A 20,112-nucleotide genomic window follows, 5' to 3' on the forward strand; every position below is an offset into this window, starting at 1 on the left:
TTGTATCTAAATATAAGGATTAACACCCAGCCTCAGAGCATTCATACAAAACTATGCAACGAACAGATCTAGTGGCTATCTCTTAGCATTTTATAAGACTTGTTAGTACTGGGAGGGGGATATAAAAGGAGATAGAAGCATTGATTACTAGACACCTTTTCACCCAATCGCATTTTATGTATAAATAAGTGAGAGACAGCTTTCCCTCAGCCACAAGTGAAGTACCAGCAATTAGGAGGGAGAGTCAGTGTGGCTCCTCAGCAGGCTTCTAGCCTGGTTTGGGGAGGGAGAGAAGTGGCGTCAGTTTTACTCTTAGATATAGGCAAAACAGGCACTGCTCTGGGCCTCTACCAGCTATACCTGGGCCCCACAGGCCCAAGAGTCTGAGGTGCCAAGGGAAAACCCACCAGGATCCATTCTTCCCTTGCCTGAGTGCCCAGGACCCCATAATTCCACTCCTTCAGCCTAACTCACTTCCAGAATCCGTGTGGTATCGTCCTGAGATCTGTCCTCCCAAAAGTGGGCCAATGGCTGTTGTGTCTGGCTACAGGGGGGACAGGGGTAATTGTCTGCAGGGCTGGTTATGGGGCTTTGATAGGTATAGAGGGTATCTACACAAATCCTGTAAGATGAAGCAAATAATCAAAGATGGAAAGACACACGGACTTTCCATGGTCACACGGACGGAGTGAATACTTTTGAGATGCATGGAGTCTTAAATTCTGCCCTTGAACTCAGCACACCAGGTTAGTAGGAGGGTCTGTACACAAAAGGGCAAAGATAGGTGTTTTATTTCAGTTTGCTTGCTCATCATAGACTTTGCTGATATTTCACTGTGGGCCGTGTGTTCTTTTCAGATGCCCTCTATCTACATGGCTCTGCTTCCTGATCTGCCCTGCCCTGAACAGGCAGGGCCATAACTCCTGTGCACAGGAATGTCCCTTATCTCCCCAACCACAACGAAATGATACCCCTGAAACCACAAGCCCAAGGACATTCTTTCTCCTCTACGTTGCTTCTGTCAGCATTTCCTCACAGTGATAGGAAAGGTAACTGATAAGAGGTCCACATGTCCTGTTAAGTTCCACTCACATTTTGAGCTCTTGCTAGACATGCCAGATACCATAGTGGGCACTGGGAGTATCACAGCAGACAGAAGGAATCGTTTCTCTGATGGTGCTCACATTCCAGTGAAAGCAGACAAGTGACAAGAAAGAGATTATTCCACAGGTGACAGCTATTTGGAGATCTTTAAAGAGGGAAAGGGGAGGCTGGGTATGGTGGCACAGGCCTTTAGTCCTAGCACTCAGGAGGCAGAGGCAGGCAGATCTCTGTGAGTTCAAGACAAGCCTGGTCTACATAGTAAGTTCAGGACAACCAGGGCTGCATAGTAAGATCCTGTCTCAAAAATTAAAATGAAAGGAAATTTAAAAATTGAAGGAAGAATAGTGTGTGAGCAAAGACAACATTTCTGTGGTAACAAGAGAAGTCAATGACAATCACTACACAAAGGTGACATTGGACATTGACCCATGGGACAACTGGAGTGAACCGTGCATGGCACACAGCAATTGTCCATGAGAAAGAACCAACCAGGTAAGTATCCAAAAACTGTTTACTGAGCCCCTGAGGCTGTCCCACAAAATTGTGCTGGGTCTTGAGGAAATGTAATTAGCCATGTGTTATGTTGTCCCAGGCAGGTCACCTACCAAAGTACAGATACCACCAAAGTCCAACTTGGTGATCCATGAGTTTTATTGGGATTATTTACAGGAATATAGGTTAGGGGTTACTTACAGGAGCAGAAATGACTCAAAAACAAACGATATCACCGAAGCCCACCCCAGCATGGGTGACAGCTCACAAAGCTGGGACCTAGAGCACATAGGAAGTTCAACATGTTAGAGAGAGTCCCTTCCAAGTGACTCAATTGGTCTAAACCCCTTCCAGGCAGCTCTGCTGGTTTCTGTCTCTTCCAGGCAGCTGGTCTGGTCGGAGAGTCTTTGCAGCTGGGCTCTGCTCCCATGAGGGGGACTCTCGACTTTCATTACTCTGGCAGGAAGGGGCTTAGGGAATCTGTCAGTTTCAGGGACTTCCTGAAGCTATTTTGAAGTTTTTGTTCATTTGTTTGGCTTTTGGTTTTAGGCTTTTTCCCCCCTGCTTAAGGAGCTTCCCTGTGGAGAGGAATGTGTTCATCTCAGAGGAAACTATTACACAATACCATGGTTTTGTAGAGGGGAAAAAATAAGCTTCAAAATGACTCTATTACAAAGCAGAAGATTTCAGATGTCAGCATGATGTCACTAAATGTCCGAAGGGGGTATTTGTATTTGGTAGGAGGACAGGAGGAAAGCTTCATGAGCTGGGATGTAGCTCAGTGATAGAGCATTTGCCTAGCGTACATGAGGCCCTAGGTTCAAGTCCCAGCACTAGGCAGCACAAGAGGTGGACTTCAGTCATTAGAAAGCTATGAGATTTAGCAGGATTGCGTGTGGAGAAGACAAATGTCTGAACAAATATATACTAACAGGAAAGTGAGATTTTTCTAACTGATGTATCGGCTCAACTGGAACCTCAGATCACAACCCTAGCAACTGCTTAAAGTCAACTGGAGTTTGATAAAGCAAACCATCCCTGGGCCATACCTCTAGTAATTAAACTCAAATCCTGAGCAGTTGAGGCTTGGACAGCACTCTGTTTAGAAAGCTTCCAGTTAGAATGAAGAGAAGAGCCAACGGACAAGAAGGAAGAGTGAAACAGGTACAGAGCAAGACCCAAGCTACAGGGCTAAAGGATCTGAGCTTCATCTGTAGGTGAGGAAGTATCAGTAAAGATCTTCTAGAGCTATTATTAGAATGAAGCACAAGAAAGATGAGTCTATTAACAATGTATAAGACCATTTGGAGGGGAAAGGCTGAAGAGGGAGGGAAGACCAGTCAGGAAACTGCAACCCTGCATGCATGAAGCATGAAGGAGTTGAACATTTCCCACCACCAAAGACAGCAAGCTTAAATTTTTTATTGTATCCATTTATATAAGAATTTGGGGAAGTGGGCATTCTCAAATTCCTACTGAAGGGAATATCTGTCAGTTGATATAGGCATTTTGGGAGGACATCTTGGCATTATCTAACACAATTTAAAATTGGCTCAACATGTAGCCCAGAAAGCCTAACTCAAAATACAAATGGTTTCTTTTGAGGCTGGAAAGTCGACACAGTGGTCCATTCCAGAGGACCTGAGTTTGGTTTCCAGAACCCACATACTGGCTCACCACCATTTTTAGTTCCAATCCTCAGTCGTCAGCGCCCTCTTCTGGCCAATCTCTTGTACAGCCGCAAACAGAGGCAATCTACGCATACACAGAAAACAATTAAATGCATTTGAACCATGTATGACTTCTCTCCCCTGATTCATTCATCCTTTTTTACTTTCAGTGTTTATAATCAGCTATCAATGTAACCCAGAAAGGCCCCTCAGATATATATGGTTTCTCCCTTCCCCTTCCTCTTTTTCCCTCTCTCCCTCCTTGCCGTTTTTCTTCTTTCTTTTTTCTTCCCCCTTTCTCTCCCACCTACAGCCCTTCTCATTTCTTTCATTTTTACGTCTTTAATTTAGTTTGATAAATTTAGTCAGGCAATTCAGTTCAAGGAAATTCACCTTTAAAAATTCACCTTCACAGGCCTAGGGAAGTCTATAGCCACCACCATTCAAGATACAGAACATTGCCACTGCCTTAAAGTTTCCTTTGTATCATCTTGCCATATATCCCTACATCCACACACACATGCACACACATGCACATGCATACATACAAATTGGTGGCAACTTCAATAATATGGTTTACACATCTATAATTTTGCTTTTTCCATAATTTCATATGAATAGAACCATATAGTATATATAACTTTTGTTGCTGTTGTTTTTTGCTTGTTTTTTGTTTTTCAAGACAAGATCTCTCTGTGTAGCTCTGGCTGTCCTAGAAATCACTCTGTAGACCAGGCTGGCCTCAAACTCACAGAGACCTGCCTGCTTCTACTGGGATTAAAGGCATGCACCACAACTACCCAGCTGATAAAGTAAACCCATGTTAAATGTATACAACTTTTTGAGCCTTGGTTATTTAGTATGTATCAGCTGTTGCATATATAAATAGTTTGTTCCTTTATGTTGCTTAGCAGTATTCCTTTGAATGGACATACCACAGTGTGTTTATCCATTTTACTCACTGATGGACATTTGGGTTGTTTCCACTCTCTTGGCTATTATTTCTTTCCTAATGTTTGTATAAACTTCTGCTTTCATTTTCCTTGAGTAATACCTAAGAGGAGAATTGCCAGATTCTGTAGCAAATATATATTTAGCTTTCTAAGAAAACTGATAAATTGATAAATTTTCTTCCAAAGTGGTATATATATATATATTCCCACTATCAATGTATGAAAATACTAGTTATTGCATATCTTTGTTGATACTTGGTTTTATTTGTGTGTGTTTATTTGCTTTTGCTTATATTTTTACAGTATTGGAACAAGAACTCAAGACCACTGAATAACATTCTCAGCCCTCTCTAAATTTTATTTTCAGAAAGGGACTCACTAAATTACTAGGCTGACATCAGACTTTTCTATCATTCAATCTCACCCTCCCAAATGGCTGAAAGAGCAAGCATGAACCATGAGGCCAGCTTTGTTGCAGTTTTAATTAAATAGGTCAAGTGGCTGTGCACAGAGAACTCTTCCTTTCACTCTAACAACGCTGAGCACCATGGTCTGTTGATTTGTATCTGCTAGGTATTCTTTGGGGCAGTGTGTTTCCATATCTTTTACACATCCTATATGGACCATTTTTCTTACTACCAACTTGTAAGCATTTTTACATATTTTTGGTATAAATCAGATGAATGTTTTGGCAATATTTTCTCCTGGCCCACAGCTGGCCTTTTCAGCCTTCTAATGGTATGTTTCAAAGAGCAGACTTTTTTTTTCCTTTCACTGTGATGAAAGCCAACTTTTCTTGCCTTTTTTTGGCTCATGGTTTTGTGTCCTATGTAAGAAGCATTTGACTAGGCAAGGCTGGATTCCCACACAAGAGGAAGATTGAATGTTCAACTGCGGCCGAGAGAGTCCAGCTCACATGAACCATAGTGAGGAAGAGTGGGGGGCTTGAAAGAGTCAGCCAAAAGGCCAAAGACAGGGACATGGAAACCATCGATGGCAGGTCATTAGCTACAGCCATGAGTGTGTGTAATTGCACCTGAGAAGAAAGGACTTGATAGGAGGAGAGGACAAAGGAGAGGTACTCAAGAAAGACATTGACTGTGGAAAAGATGAAACGGAGCCCATGTAAGAGACCAACAGCAACTATTGGACAGAACGAGGTGTGCAGTGGACATAGTGATTGTCAACCTGACAGCCTCTGGAATTACCTAGGAGACAAGCATCTGGGTGTGTCTGTAAGGGATTCACAACCACGTGTAACTCCAGGTGGTCTAACGCTCTCTTCCAGCCTCTATGGTCATACCACACACACACACACACACACACACACATGAAAATGAAGTAAGTCGTTACTATGTAGTGCACTGTCTAATATAAAACAATATGCATCACTGGAAATAACTCAACACTGAAGACTGTTGTATTAAGATGATATGATCTGGGCATTGTTTCCTTTGATAAAGATGTTATATTTATCTTTTCAGTCAAAAAAAAAATCTTAGCGGGCTGTGGTGCCTCATGTCTTTCATCCCAGCACTCAGGAGGCCGAGGCAGCCTTGACTATAGAGTGAAATCCTATCTCAAATAAGAAAATAAATGAAGATAAATATTTAGAAGGCAATGTCTTCCCCAAGTTAAGAACAAAGACAGCACCATCAAGGTAGCGGACTTCACGGTCTGTCACACCCTCTTTAATGTCAGTCTCAGGACTAGATAGCAGGGTTTGGAAGACTAGAAAAATCTGAAAAAGGAATAGGTCAATATAAGCTACAAAAGGAGTCCCAGAGAATGTTGGGGTGTAAGCTGGGTCTTGAACAATAGAAACAATGGGCAACAAATGTCCTTTAAAGGAAAGAAAAGGAAAAGGAGAAGGTTCTGTTAAAAAAATTCAAACAATCAAGAAAAAGCAAACAGAACACAGAACAGGACCTCTTGCTTATGTGGCATATTTGGGGACAAAAGAGCAAATAAGGTCTGAGCTAGACATTCTATGATCTCAACTAAATAACTACCTCAGGAAAGCCAAGGGCCTGGGCGATGGCTCAGTGGGTAAATACTTGCATAGACAAGCATGAGGACCCGAGTTCAAATCCCCAGCACCCACCTAGGAATCCAGATGAGTTGGAATATATCTGTTATCCCAGCACTGCTATGGTGGAACACAGATTCCTGGACAGCCAATCTAGCCACTGTGAGCTCCAGATTCAGTGAGATACTGTCTCAAAAATTAAGATGGAAAGATAGTCCTTAGGGGGCTGGTAACCGTAGAGGTTAAAGTGGTTAAAACCAAGCTCTTTGGGCCAGCAAGATGGTAAAGGCAATTGCTATTAAACCCGATGAATTTGGTTCAGTCTCTTAAACCTACAAATCGTAAGGAGAAGACTGACTCCATAAACTGCCCTCTGACCTCCACAATTTGCTGTGGCTCACAACTACAATCACACACACACAGAGTAAATAAATAGATGTAAACAAAGTCTCTTTCCACTGTGCCACTAAAATACCAAACAAATGACAACAGAAACTGGCACAGGCTGAACCAGAAAGCCTGCCTCTCTTACACAGTTTAGTAGCCATGGTGGCAAGAAAGATTGTTCCAGAGGGAGGATCCTGGCCCACCTCCCTGCCTATCCCACTCCCCAACCTTCATTTCCCCCAGGCTCCAGCCCCCAACACACAAGCTTCCACCGGTCCATCCGCTAAACCCTCTGTGCCCACTCACCATGGTCATCTCTGCCTACAGCCCTAACTGGTGGCAGCTCTCCAAATACCCACCTCAGAATCATGGCGACAGTTGGTGACAACTATTTTTAGGACCACCCTCCTTCCCTAGCTTGGTACTAACTCCAACTCACATATGAGCGCGTGTGAAACTTGACTCTGGCAAGCTGGGGCTGAGAATGATGGGCACAGCCTAGCTCCATTCTTGTTCTCTCATCGTGGGTTCAGATCAAGTACAAGTGAAGTCAACCCCACACTAGTTAGCTGTCCATCTGTCTTAGAGTTCCCATTGCTGTGATAAACCACCATGACCGAAGACAACTTGGGGAGGAAAAGATTTACATCAGCTTACAACTCTTAGGACACACTCCATCACTGAGGGAACTCAGGGCTGGAATCTGCAGGCAGGCTGAAGCAGAGGCCATGGAGAAATGCTGCTTATTATTGGTTGCTTGCCTTGGCTTGCTCAGTTTGTTTGCTTGTACCACCCAGGACCACCTGCAAAGGGGTGGCACCACCCACAGTGATCTTGGTTCTCCCTTATCAATCATCAGTCAAGACAATGTCCTGCAGACTTGCCTTACTGGACAATCTCATGGGAGGCATTTTCTCAATCTAGATTCCTTCTTCCCAAATGACCCTTGCTGTGTCGAATTGACTTAAAAAACTAGCCAGCATACCATCCTAACCATCTTCACTCTCAAGAGGACTCCTTTAGCTGTTAAATCCCAGAGGCATGTCCAGAAGGTCCAGTCTGGAGCCTCCAGAGTTGTAGGCATCACTCCTGTAGGAAGTCTTCCCTGGTCTCTGCAACATAGGTGTACTGGCTGGTTTTGTGTGTCAACTTGACACAAGCTGGAGTTATCACAGAGAGAGGAACCTCCCTTGAGGAAATGCCTCCATGAGATCCAGATGTAAGGCATTTTCTCAATTAGTGATCAAGGGTGGGAGAGCCGCTTGTGGGTGGTACCATCCCTGGGCTGGTAGTCCTGGGTTCTGTAAGAAAGCAAGCTGAGCAAAGCAGGGGAAACAAGCCAGTAAGTTAACATCCCTCCATGGCCTCTGCATCAGCTCCTGCTTTCTGACCTCCTTGAGTTCCAGTCCTGATTTCCTTTGGTGATAAACAGCAATGTGGAAGTGTAAGCTGAATAAACCCTTTCCTCCCCAACTTGCTTCTTGGTCATGATGTTTGTGCAGGAATAGAATCCCTGACTAAGACAGGAGAGTTTGTTGCTCTTCCTTTTGCAGACTTGGTGACTGTGCCCATGACATGGAGTTTGTGCGTCAGCTCTCCACCTAAGGTGTGAGTTCTCCAAGGACAGAGACCTTGTTCTTTCCATCTCTTTCTTCCCCAGAGCTCAGTAGCTGGTGGAGGGTCAGAATGCCCAATGAATGTTTGGTGAGTGGACAAATGTAATCAAGGACTAAGCTCAGAGGCAGTCTCTCCTCCTGCCTCACCCCTCCCTGCTTCCCCGAGGGAGTGCATTAACCCAAGAGGAGCATGAGGTTGGCCAAGCTCTTTGGTACTAGGCCCAGAAGGGAAGTAGCTTGGCGCCTACTTGCGCACCCTTGTACTGACACAGTAACTACTCGAGTTTCAAAGTATGTGAAGAAGTGCTGGGTTTCTCTGCCACGTAGTCCAAAACACCAGCTGAGATCACTGGAAAAGTATAAAAGACTGCTTCAAACCCGATGTGGGCTTGGCCTTCTTCAGAGTACAGGGAACTGAACGAGTTGGCGTCCACAAACGTTTGTTAAATTTAGTGGACCAAGGCTCTTGACAAGGCTCCAGGAAGAACACAAGCTCTATCCTTTAGAAAACAGCATTCCCTAAACAATGAAAGATGCTTGAAAACTGACTCTTATTCCACATCAGACAAATCTGAATGTTATAGGCTCAAGAAGACAATTGTCAGAAGCTGGGTGATAAAATTATATTCCACGGATAATGCTGGGTGGAACTCATCTACCACGTTCCAGGGACAAATTAAGACATTTCAATGGAGAAGAACTTTTGTGGTGGTGGACTTGCTCTGTAAGTTCTTGTTGTTTGAGGCTAAGGAGACAGCTTGGTGGGTAAGAATGCTTGTTCTATAAACATGAGGATGAGAGTTCAAATCTCAAACACCCATATAAAAAGGTGGACATGTCTGACCATGTCTGTGACCCCAGCACTGGAGGAAGTGTCAGGCAGATACCAGGGGGTGGCCAGCAAGACTAGCTTAACTGAGGAGCATGCTGTCTCAAGGACAAAGTGGAAAGCTATAGAGGAAAACAATGATGTCCTGTTCTGGCCTCTGCATATATGCATTTTCACACTCACATACATGCCACACCCAAAAAATGAATGAATGAATGAATGAATATGTAAATCTGTACTGTCTAGTTAAACAGCCATGGTTGTCGAGCATTCAACATGCAGCTGGCTGACTGGGGAATGGAATCTTGAATGTAATTTAATTTTAATTAATATCCATATGTGGTCCACATTAGATAGCATGACTCTGGTACACTACAAACACATACGAATCACCCCATATAGTATCAGGCATCTAGCTATATACATATAGGTGATCATTATTGCTTAATTCTTTGCCAGAATTTCAAGGATTTTGTAACTATGTTTCTAGATGAAATTGGCCTCTAATAGAATTTTTAATGAATCTTCCTTATCTTTGTTAACAAAACTTATTTAACCACTGAAATAATTTGAGATCATGCCATCTTTTTTCATTTTTCTTAAAAGAGCTTTAATTTTTATCATACATTGTACAAAAAAGCATAATGTTCCAAGCAAAATTATAAGTATTAGAATTATTCATAATCTCACTAACCCCAAAGAAACATTATTAGTATTAGATGTACCAGAGGCTAAGGCAGAGGCACCTAAACATTGTGCTGCATAGTTTATTTTTTTTTTTAGATTCACTTATTTTTATGTATATGAATGTTTGCCTGCTTGCATGTACGTACACCATGTGAGTGTTAGTGCCTGCAGAGGTCAGAAAAAGCATCACATCTCCTAGAACTAGAGTTACAGACGGTTGTAAACGGTCATGTAGGTGCTGGGAACTGAATCCAGGTCTTCTGTAAGAGCAGCAAGTACTTTTAGCCACTGAGCCCTTTCTCTAACCCCTATACTACATATCTTAAAGAGCACTATATATAACATAGCAAATCTTTCTTCCATCCCTGCACCAGGGTGTGAGAATGCTAGTCTTCTTGCCCTTTGTCAAGCTGAATATTCTTTCACCTTTAATGTTTATGAATATTTGGGGGGAGGTTATATGTGTGTGAGGGCATGTGAATGCATGTGCTTAACCTTATGGAGACCGAGGTCAATGCTAGACGTCTTCTTCAGCTGCTTTCCATCTCATTTGTTTTTGCTTTGTTTTGTTTTTTGTTTATTCAAGACAGGGTTTCTCTGTGTAGCCCTGGCTGTCCTGGAACTCACGCTGTAGACCAGGCTGACCTCAAACTCAGAGATCTACCTGGCTCTGCTGGGATTAAAGACATGTGCCACCACCCAGCCTTTCCTCCTCATTTTTGAAGACACAGTTTGTGATGATTGTTTTTATTGTCAAGTCAACATAGCCTAGAGTCACCTTGGAAAAGGAAAACTTCAAGTAAGGAATGGTAGAGGTCAGCAGATTGGCCTGTGGCCACATCAGAGGAACTATCGTAACTTATGATTGGTGGAAGAGGACCCAGCCCACTGTGGGCGGCTCCATCCCTAGGCAGATGGATCTAAGCTGTATAAAGAACCTAGCTGATTATAAGCCAGTAAGTGCAAATCACAGACCATTACACTATGATTTTTTTCAGCATACATAATACTCCACATTTGATATCTGCCCTTGTACTGAATGCTGTCAGATTTGTGAGTACATTTACCGGAACACAAAGCGAACAGAAAACAAACACTGAAAATAAGTAGGCAAAAATATTTGATTTTCCAGTGCTGTCTGCAATGCAGAGCCAGATGCTTTCCTTTGATTTTGCTTGCTTACCTGCACATTTCCACCCAAGACCTTTTTGCAAAGTCAAAGCCATGTTCCCACATCCCCACAACCCCAGACCTGCAAGGCAACCATTTACAGTCAATTTTGGAGTTTTTTGTTAGTTTGTTTGTTTTGTTATTATTTTTTGAGACAGGATTTCTTGTGTAGTTCTGGCTGTCCGGGAACTTACTCTGTAGACCAGGCTGGCCTTAAAATCAGAGATCTGCCTGTCTCTGCCTCCCAAGTACTGAGACTAAAGGCATGCCACCACCACCTGGCTGTTTTGTTTGTGTTTTGAGACAGAGTTTCACTATATAGCTTTGGCTGACCTGGAGCTTCCTATGTAGACTAGGCTGGTCTGGAATGCAGTGATTAAAGGCATGCACCATCATGCCCAGTATGTTTGCTTGGTGTTGACGATGGGAATCAAGCCCAAGACCTAGCAAGCCCTTGGGTTTGCTTTTTATTTTTAGATAGAGCCTTGCTGTATAGCTGCTTTGAAATTTCAATCCTTCTGCTCAGCCTCTTGACTACTAGGGATTGCAGGTGTGTACCAGCTTTGCTTTTTTGAGGGTGTGAGATAGTTTAACGCAAGCATTCCCTGCATATATAAACAGTCACTAGGTATGATCTTTTAATTCCTGCCTGGGCTTAAGGGCCCTGTTGATCGGATTCATATCTGTTTTGAGAATTATAAGAGCTGGTATACTTAATAGACTTCATCTACTACTCACATGGACATAAAAAAATGGAATCTTTCATAATTACCACACTTTCTCATAATTTCCAAGAAAAAAAAATTAAGTATGGTAAAGAAACTGACTTCAACCTCACCAGCTTTTTATTTGGATTTCAAATTTCAAAATCATTTTATCTGGATTTTCAATGCCACCAACCACTCCGTAGTTTTTGGGTAGTCTTTATAACTGATATTCAATAATTTAAAAGTATTTAGGGATACAGTTTAAAATGTCAGTAATAGAGTATGTGCTTAGCACAAACAAGGCCCTGAGTTCCATCCACAGCACCAAATATGGTACATATGCATCTATGTATATGTGTATTCAGATTTCTTAGGATCTTTGATGGAGTCCTGACTATATTTTTGAGTTTAGAAGATTAGTTGGTGTGATGGTTTGTAATGCTGGCACCAGGAAGTGGGACTGCTAGGAGGTGTGGCCTTGTTGGAGTAGGTGTGTCACTGTGGGTGTGGGCTTTAAGACCCTCATCCTAGCTGCCTGGAAGTGAGTATTCTGCTGGCAGCCTTCAGATGAAGATGAAGAATCCTCAGCTCCTCCTGCACCATGCCTGCCTGGATTCTGCCATGTTCCCACCTTGATAATAAATGAACTGAACCTCTGAACCTGTAAGCCAGCTCCAATTAAATGTTGTCCTTTATAACACTTGCATTGGTCATGGAGCCTGTTCACAGCAGTAAAACTCTAAGACAGTTGGGTTTTCATTAACAATTCTAATATGTGCCTCTTCATGAAACCCAACCAAACTACTGGCCCATTACTTCCTATAACTGTTCTTAGTGTGCAGTTATGTTGCTGTGCTTGCTGCTACATTCCATCAGGATGCAGGGAACATGACAGCCCTCCGACTTAAGTCTACTGTATTTTGAAGCTGATTTTTCAATTCTTCTTTAGTATTGACAACTGCCTATGCTAGATTTGGTTACATGCTTTTAGAGATAAACAACATCTGCCCCACTGAAAGGGGTTGATGTTGTTGTTTACTGGTATGTAACTGACTGCCCCATAAGCCTGTTTTGGCTTGTGTTGGTTCAGGGACTGGGGCTGGCCCCTGTTCTGGTTTCCCTGATTATGGGAAAGGGTGTTTTCTTGTGTTTCTGTCTTGAATTTACCTTCATTAGCCCAATGCTTTCCATGTTTGCAATGTGGGCATAGCCCAGGCTGTTTTCCGGGCTATCTCTGGGTTAACTCATTTTCTGCCTTGCAATCTTTTGCAAAGTGTTCAGGATTACCACACTTAAAACAGACCTTTTTGTCTCTACTTGCCAAGAAATCTCTTACTGATTGTCCTTGCATGGCAGCCGCCATAGCTAAGCCCTGTTGGTAGGAGGGCCCTATGTCAGAACAGAATCTGATGTACCGAGCGAGGTCTGTCTTCTTCCTGCAGGGCTAATGGCTGCTTGGCAGGCAGGATTAGCATTTTCATATGCAGGCTGTTTCACATAATCTACACCTGTCTCTGCATTACCAAAAATCCTCCCTGCTGTTGTCATTAATCAATGAACAAAATCAGAAAATCATTCATCAGGCCCTTCTCTGACTGCTGTCAAAGACGCACCAGGGACTCCCTTTACTGGGAGTTTACGCCAAGGCTTCATGGTTGCATTTTGAATTTGAACGAATAAGCCTGGGTCATATTGCATCTGGCTATACTAGAAGCAAATTGCCCTTCCCCCACTAAGGCATCGGAGGACCAACTATTGTCTGTCTGAACGTTCTCCTAGCTGTCTCTTTACAATTCTCATGATACTCTGATTTCCAAATAAGATGGTCACCACCGCTCAGAATTGCTCTCGCTAGAGTATTCCAATCCCCAGGAGTCAGGCACTCCTCTGCGGCAGAGTCTAAGATTGCAAGAGTAAAAGGAATAGTGGCACAGTTATTGTGACGACACTACATTTTTTAATTCTTTAATGATTTGAAAATTAAACCCTGTGTGATCTCTCCAAGCAACCCCTTGAGCATCTATGGTCTCTGATACAGGGAAAGCCTCAGCCTCTCCCTCCTCTGGGTGATCTGTGGCTGAACTAAAGCCAGAGGGCAGGAACTGTCTTTGGACTCTGTGTTGAGGAATGCGAGGACCTAGGGGATTTTTGTGGGTGGCCTTGCCCTCATGAGATGTCTTCCCTGTCTTTAATTTTTGTAGCTGATTAATTAAGTCCTGATACTCTGCCTCTAACTCTATTTGTTGTTTAAGGGAAGAAACTTGTTGTTTAAAGAAAGAAATTTTGTCTTGCAACTCCTTTCTGTGATCTACAACCACCATACCCATAGCGGGAGCATCTGGAGGCAGAGGTGCATAGGGAGAGGGCCTTCGGTAAGAGGACCATTCAGGGTCATAATATTTGGCTGCCTCTTCCTCTAGATCGTCCGAGACTGATTCTGACAAATCGTCAATATCCTTTGGTTGGATTTTGGATTTTAATTTTGGATTTCTATGTTTCTTTTTCTTTTGAATATGAAACACAGAACATCATGCATTCAAACAACAAAAACCGATAATTGACACACGTGAACAGCAAACAACAAAACAAAAACAGACAATTGACACATGTGGACTGATGGCACCCCAAAAACAGAACTCTTTAATAAAATCAAAAAATGACAATTGCTGAATTTCCATGTTTACTCCTCAAGTCTTTAAAGCCTTTCTCATCTGTTCCACATAATTTGTGCTGACTTACTTCTTGCCCCATTCTCGTTACTATGATTTACCTGGTCTTGATGCATCAGCTTCCCAAGGCGATCACTTTATTTCATTTCTGAATTTTCGGTCGACCCTTCTTTCAGTAACATCCCTCACTGGATCTCTCATTCTTACTGCCTCTCATTGGACACCAGGTGACCCAGCCTATGGGTCAGTCAACAAGATCTGCAAGAGAGAGAGTGGGGATGGAGGGGGAAGAGACACGAAGAATGGAGCCAAGTTCTGGGCAGTGGTGGCACACACCTTTAATTCCAGCACTTAGGAGGCAGAGGCAGGCAGATTTCTGAGTTTGAGGCCAGCCTGGTCTACAGAGTGAGTTTCAGGACAGCCAAGGCTACACAGAGAAACCCTGTCTCAAGAAAAAACTAGAAGAACAAAAAAAAAAAAGTATAGATCCAAGAAAAAGTTTCTGATCAAGTCCCATTTATTGAAAGAAAATCATGGGTATATAAGCACAAGCAGGAGAGTGCAGCTGGAGTACCACGTGTGCCTTGCAGCTGGGGACACTGAACAAGTGACAGTGTGCTCAGGTGTTATAGGCATCATGCTAGAAAAACAAGTCTCTTGTCAGGGTTGAAAAGTATCAACCTTCAAATATATGGCCCAAGATGGCTGCAAAGATGATAGCTGCCTTCAGCTAGGAGTTGGCTCCCAACATCCCACAGAATCCACAGATCTACTGAAAATTTTCCTCAGAACCTGCTTTGCTCTCCTCTCATGCTCTCATGAGAGCTCCAAGCAACCGTAAGATCTGATTGAGATCTGTATTTTCACAATACTTTCTGCCACCTCCACCTCCACCCCTCCCCCGCACCTCTCACCCAAGGCTTATACACACTGGGAAGTGCTCCACCCCTGAGCTACACATCTTCCTCCCAACCTCCAACCCCACCCCCACCCTTGGTTTTGATCTGTTCTCTTTGTGCTATAACTTTTAAAATAGATTTTGGACAATCTTTCCCCTTTCTCATAATTCTTTGAGTGGTTTTCTTCTGTTTTTTGTTTGTTTGTTTGTTTGTTTGTTTGGTGTGTGTGTGTGTGTGTGTTAATGGTGGTTTGAACAGGAAAAGCCCCCATAGGTTCATATAGTTGAATGATTGGCTGTTGGGGAGTGGCACTACTTGACAGGGATTAGATGTGGCCTTGTTGTGTCACTAGGGATGGACTTTGGAATTTCAAATGCTCAAGCCAGGCCCACAGTCTCTCCCTCTCTCTCTCCCTCTCTCTCTCTCTCTCCCTCTCCCTCTCCCTCTCCCTCTCCCTCTCCCTCTCCCTCTCCCTCCCCCTCCCCCTCCTCTCTCTCTCTTTCTCCTGCTGCCTTCAGATACAGATGTAGAGCTCTTAGCGCCCTCTCCAGCACCATAAGGATAACAGTCTAACCCTCTGAACCTGTAAGCAAACCTCAATTAATCTCTTCATGCCAATAGAACATTGACTAAGACTGTGCGTGTGTGTGTGTGTTTAAGTTCTGGGGGATTGAACCTAAGACCCCATGTAAGCTAGGCTAGTGTGTTACCACAAAGCTCTTCTGATGCCAGTCAGCACTTCTATTTCATAGCACCCTGCTCTGCCCTTCTGACTAGCTATAAATCTGTTTGGTGTATTCTGACCCTGGATACCATTATGTCTCTCTAGAAATTTTCTAATACTTTCTTATTTTCTTGGAACTTTTGATCATATGACAGTTATGTCTATAAAGTACAGCACATGACATCTTTGCCTTGGAACTTTTATTCCTTCTCTTAAAATACAGTCTCTAGGGGCTGGAGAGATGGCTCAGTGGTTAAGAGCACTGGTTGCTCTTCCAGAGAACCCAGGTTCAACTTCCAACACCCACATGGCAGCTCACAACTGTCTGAAACTCCAGTTCCAGAGGATCTGACACCCTCCCACAGACATTCATGCAAGCAAAACACCAATGCATTTGAAATAAAAATAAATTAAGCCAGGCATGGTGGCACACACCTTTGATCTCAGCACTAGGGAGGCAAAGGCAGATGGATCTCTGAGTTTAAGCCAGCCTGGTCTACAAAACCAGTTTCAGGACACTCAGGGATATTACACAGAGAAACCCTGTCTTGAAAAACCCAACCCCCCCCCCCCAAAGAAAATGCTTTGAGTGCAGTCGGCTTTAGTCCATGCAATATTTTCCTACTGTAGTGATAAACACCACAACCAAGAACAACTTGAAGAAAGGATTTTACCTTACGGTTCCACAAGGACAGGTCCATAATGGCAGGGCAGGCAACCCAGCAAGAGCAGGAAGGAGAGAGAGAGAGAGAGAGAGAGAGAGAGAGAGAGAGAGAGACAGAGACAGAGACAGAGAGAGAAAGTGGGGTGAGACTATAAACCCTTCAGACTCACTACCACTGATGTGGCAGCTATTCAAGGGGCTCTCGTGGGTTCAAATTTTTATTTGATTCCTCACATTCTAAAGATCTTCAACCTACAGCCATCTAAAAAGAATTTGCTAACACACTCTTTGATCACATATGAGAAGAAATTCTCCAAATTTTCACCAGTGCTTAGTTATTTATCCACAGTTCTCTATGAAGGTGCTCTGTTAACTCACGTGGAATGAATTGTAGCCTAAGTTGCCAAACGAAAACAAAACATGCAGAAGGGTATACAGTGGTCTTGTCCCGGCCCACCATCTGCCCCTATTAGTATACTGTGGTTGAATCCTGGCCCACCGTCTACCCTCCCTCGTCCCCCGCCCCCACCCCATTCATGACATTGCTTTCCATGGTTTCAGTTACACACAGTGAACTACAGTTGGAAAATATCTAATGAAAAATTCCAGAAAGGAACAATTCATGCATCTTAAATCACATGCCCTTCTGAGTAGTGTTATCACATCTGGAACTGTCTTCCCCTGTGTGTGACTGATCCCTTCAGCTAGTGTGTCTACTTTGTATACACCACCCACCCATTACTCATTTGCTAGTCATCTTGGTCAACAGATTGACTGTCTCAGCAGCACAGTGCTAGTGTCCAAGCCATCCTTATTTTGCTCAATGATGGACAAATCATAGCAGCAAGGTTCTTCCTGTGAGTCTGTTCAATAACCAGAAACCTCTGGCTGCCCTGTGGTGATCCTCTGCTTGGCCCCTATTGTAGTGGAAATGACAGCCCCTTCCAATGACCTGCACCAGACTGTCCATTCATTTCCCTAAAAATACTGCCACTCACTGGAAGACTCAATCAAGTCTGTTACATATTCTATATATGAGACAAATGGTATTTGTTTTTAAATATGATTATTGATTCTATTCAGATATACAAGAAAAGATAGCTTATTATAGTGCCTGAGAGAAATGTCACATGGCATCTCAGGCAGGGGTCCATAAGAGGGCCATTAGTTTACATATCAAAGGCTCATCTGAGAGTGTTTTTCTGTCTCTAGAAATCTTATAACACAGGGATGGACAATCCCCCCCAACCCCACCCTGGCCAGTAAGATCTAAGATACAAAAGCCTCACAAAAACTGGTAAAATGGGTGGTCAGGTATCTGAAAAACTTCCTCTTCTCCTGGTGGTGTCTGGATTTACTGTCTGGTCATCCTGTTGCATTAGGCATCCACTATGGGCTATCCATTGCAAAAGCAGTTCAACAGCATACCTCTCTTTCTGTTTGCCTTCCCCTCCTTTCTTACCTGAAACTATAGCTCTTCTCAGCACAAGCAGAATCTCTTTCCTCACTTCCTGCAAGCCATGGGATGCTTTGGAAAACAGAATACTGGGAAAGCTGCCCTAGCTTGGTTTCTAGTGCAGTGATAAAACGTGCTGACTGAAAGCAACCCTGGGGAGAAAGGGTTTGTTTGGCTTCCAGGTCACTGTTAATCATCAAGGGAACTCAAGGCAGGAACTCAAGACAGGAACTGAAGCAGAGTCCGTGGAGGGGTGCAGCTTACTGGTTTGTTTACCGTGGTGTCTCTCTACTTTCTTAAAGAACCCAGGACCACCTGCCCATGGGCACTACTGTCCACAGTGGGCTGGGACATCCTCCATCATTCATTAACCAAAAAAAAAAAAAAAAGGTCCAGATGTGACCAAGCCAGCTCAGTCGACAGGGTCTCAAGGGAAGGAGTGAGGATTGAAGAGAAAAAGACAATTAGAAAAAATTATAACATGACTCCAGCCAGTGCTGAGGCTGAAGTGGGTTTTTTTTTTTTCAGTCAACTTTTATACCATTCTAGGAACTTGAAGAGAATAGGGTTAGTTCTTAGATCAAAGACAAAGTAATCAAACAAGGCAATGAACAAAGCGATCACACCAGGTAGTAATCAAGCAAAGTGATAAAGTCCCCAAGTCACTGGGTCTGGGGTCTTATCAGGATTGCCAAGACAAAAAGGAAGTCACACGTTCCTTGGCTGTGTTCACCTTGATCCTTGCATTAGCCCAAATGTGAATATTCTTATCTGAGCCTACTTCCTTGAGCCCAGTGACAAGTATTTGCCAAATTTCTATAAGCTTTACCAAAAGCTCTCCACACAGATGTGCCTGCAGAACAGTCTGATCAAGATGTTTTCGAAATTGAGGTTCCTTCTTCTCAGACGATTCTAGCTTGTATCAAATTGACAGAGACTCTCTAGCACAGAAGCAAATCTATGCCTGTTCTTGGTCTTAGAGGAGCCTTATGTTTTTCCTCTCTCCTCCTGAGTCCAGGCTCAGGGAAGAACTATCTCATGGAGGGGAGTCCCTTTGTCCCTGCTATATCCAGTTCCTCAGTTCTATGTGATGCTAGAGATCAAACCCAGGGTTTTTGAGTCTGCTGGACAAGCACTCTCCCAACTTAGTTACACGCCCATCCCCATCCCCATCCTCTGACTAAAAGATATCTAAGGAACTCTTCCCATGTATTTTAATAAAGAAGAGGATAGAGTGGCTTACAGGATACACTGAATAGGAGTACAGGCCGATAAGATAAAACCACAGGTTAGGAGAGTCAGACGCATCCTTACAGTACAAGGACACCAGGAGCCACTGGTTGCTGGTGGCAGGTGCTCAGGATGCTCAAAGCCTCCCCTGCTGAGGATTTAAAGGCAGTAGTAGCTGGAGTGAGGAAGAGACATTTTCTGCAGTGGTACAGCCATTAATGAACTGTCCACGCTACTGTAAATTACCCCCTCACCTGTAAACAACTATAAGCAACCTATAAGCAACCCTAATTAAACTCATTGGCTCAAACATGCCCCTCTAAAAAATGACTAGAAGAGAGGTCACTAACTGAAGGAGGAAGGGGAACATTGGGAGTGGGCAGAGGATAAAAGAGAGTACTGGGGGTAAATATAATCTAAATGCATTATATACATGAAATGTTATAATAGAACTCATTATTATATACAATTAATATGAGCTAGTAAAGAACTTTGCAAGAAGAAGCTGAGCCAGAGGTCTAAGGGTATTGCTTGGTGGTAGTGCTTGTGTTTAGTGAGTTTGGCCTAATGCTGCTTGTATTCTAATAGTAATTTGGGTCCCCAAAACTGCTTACAAGAGTGTCTGCACATAGCTTCTGGGAACCTGACCCCGGTTGGTTCTGACTGGTAAATAAAAAGCTGAGAAGGACAGACTGAGATGAGTTTTGTAATTTCCCGGGCTAGGGACCAGAAGAAAGGCAAGAAGGGAGATCCGCCATGCACTGCAAGACCCTGGTTTAAGAGAGAGAGAGAGAGAGAGAGAGAGAGAGAGAGAGAGAGAGAGAGA

Source organism: Grammomys surdaster, unplaced genomic scaffold (genome assembly GCF_004785775.1).
Source record: "Grammomys surdaster isolate TR1022 unplaced genomic scaffold, NIH_TR_1.0 186, whole genome shotgun sequence".
Taxonomy (NCBI): Eukaryota; Metazoa; Chordata; class Mammalia; order Rodentia; family Muridae; genus Grammomys; species Grammomys surdaster.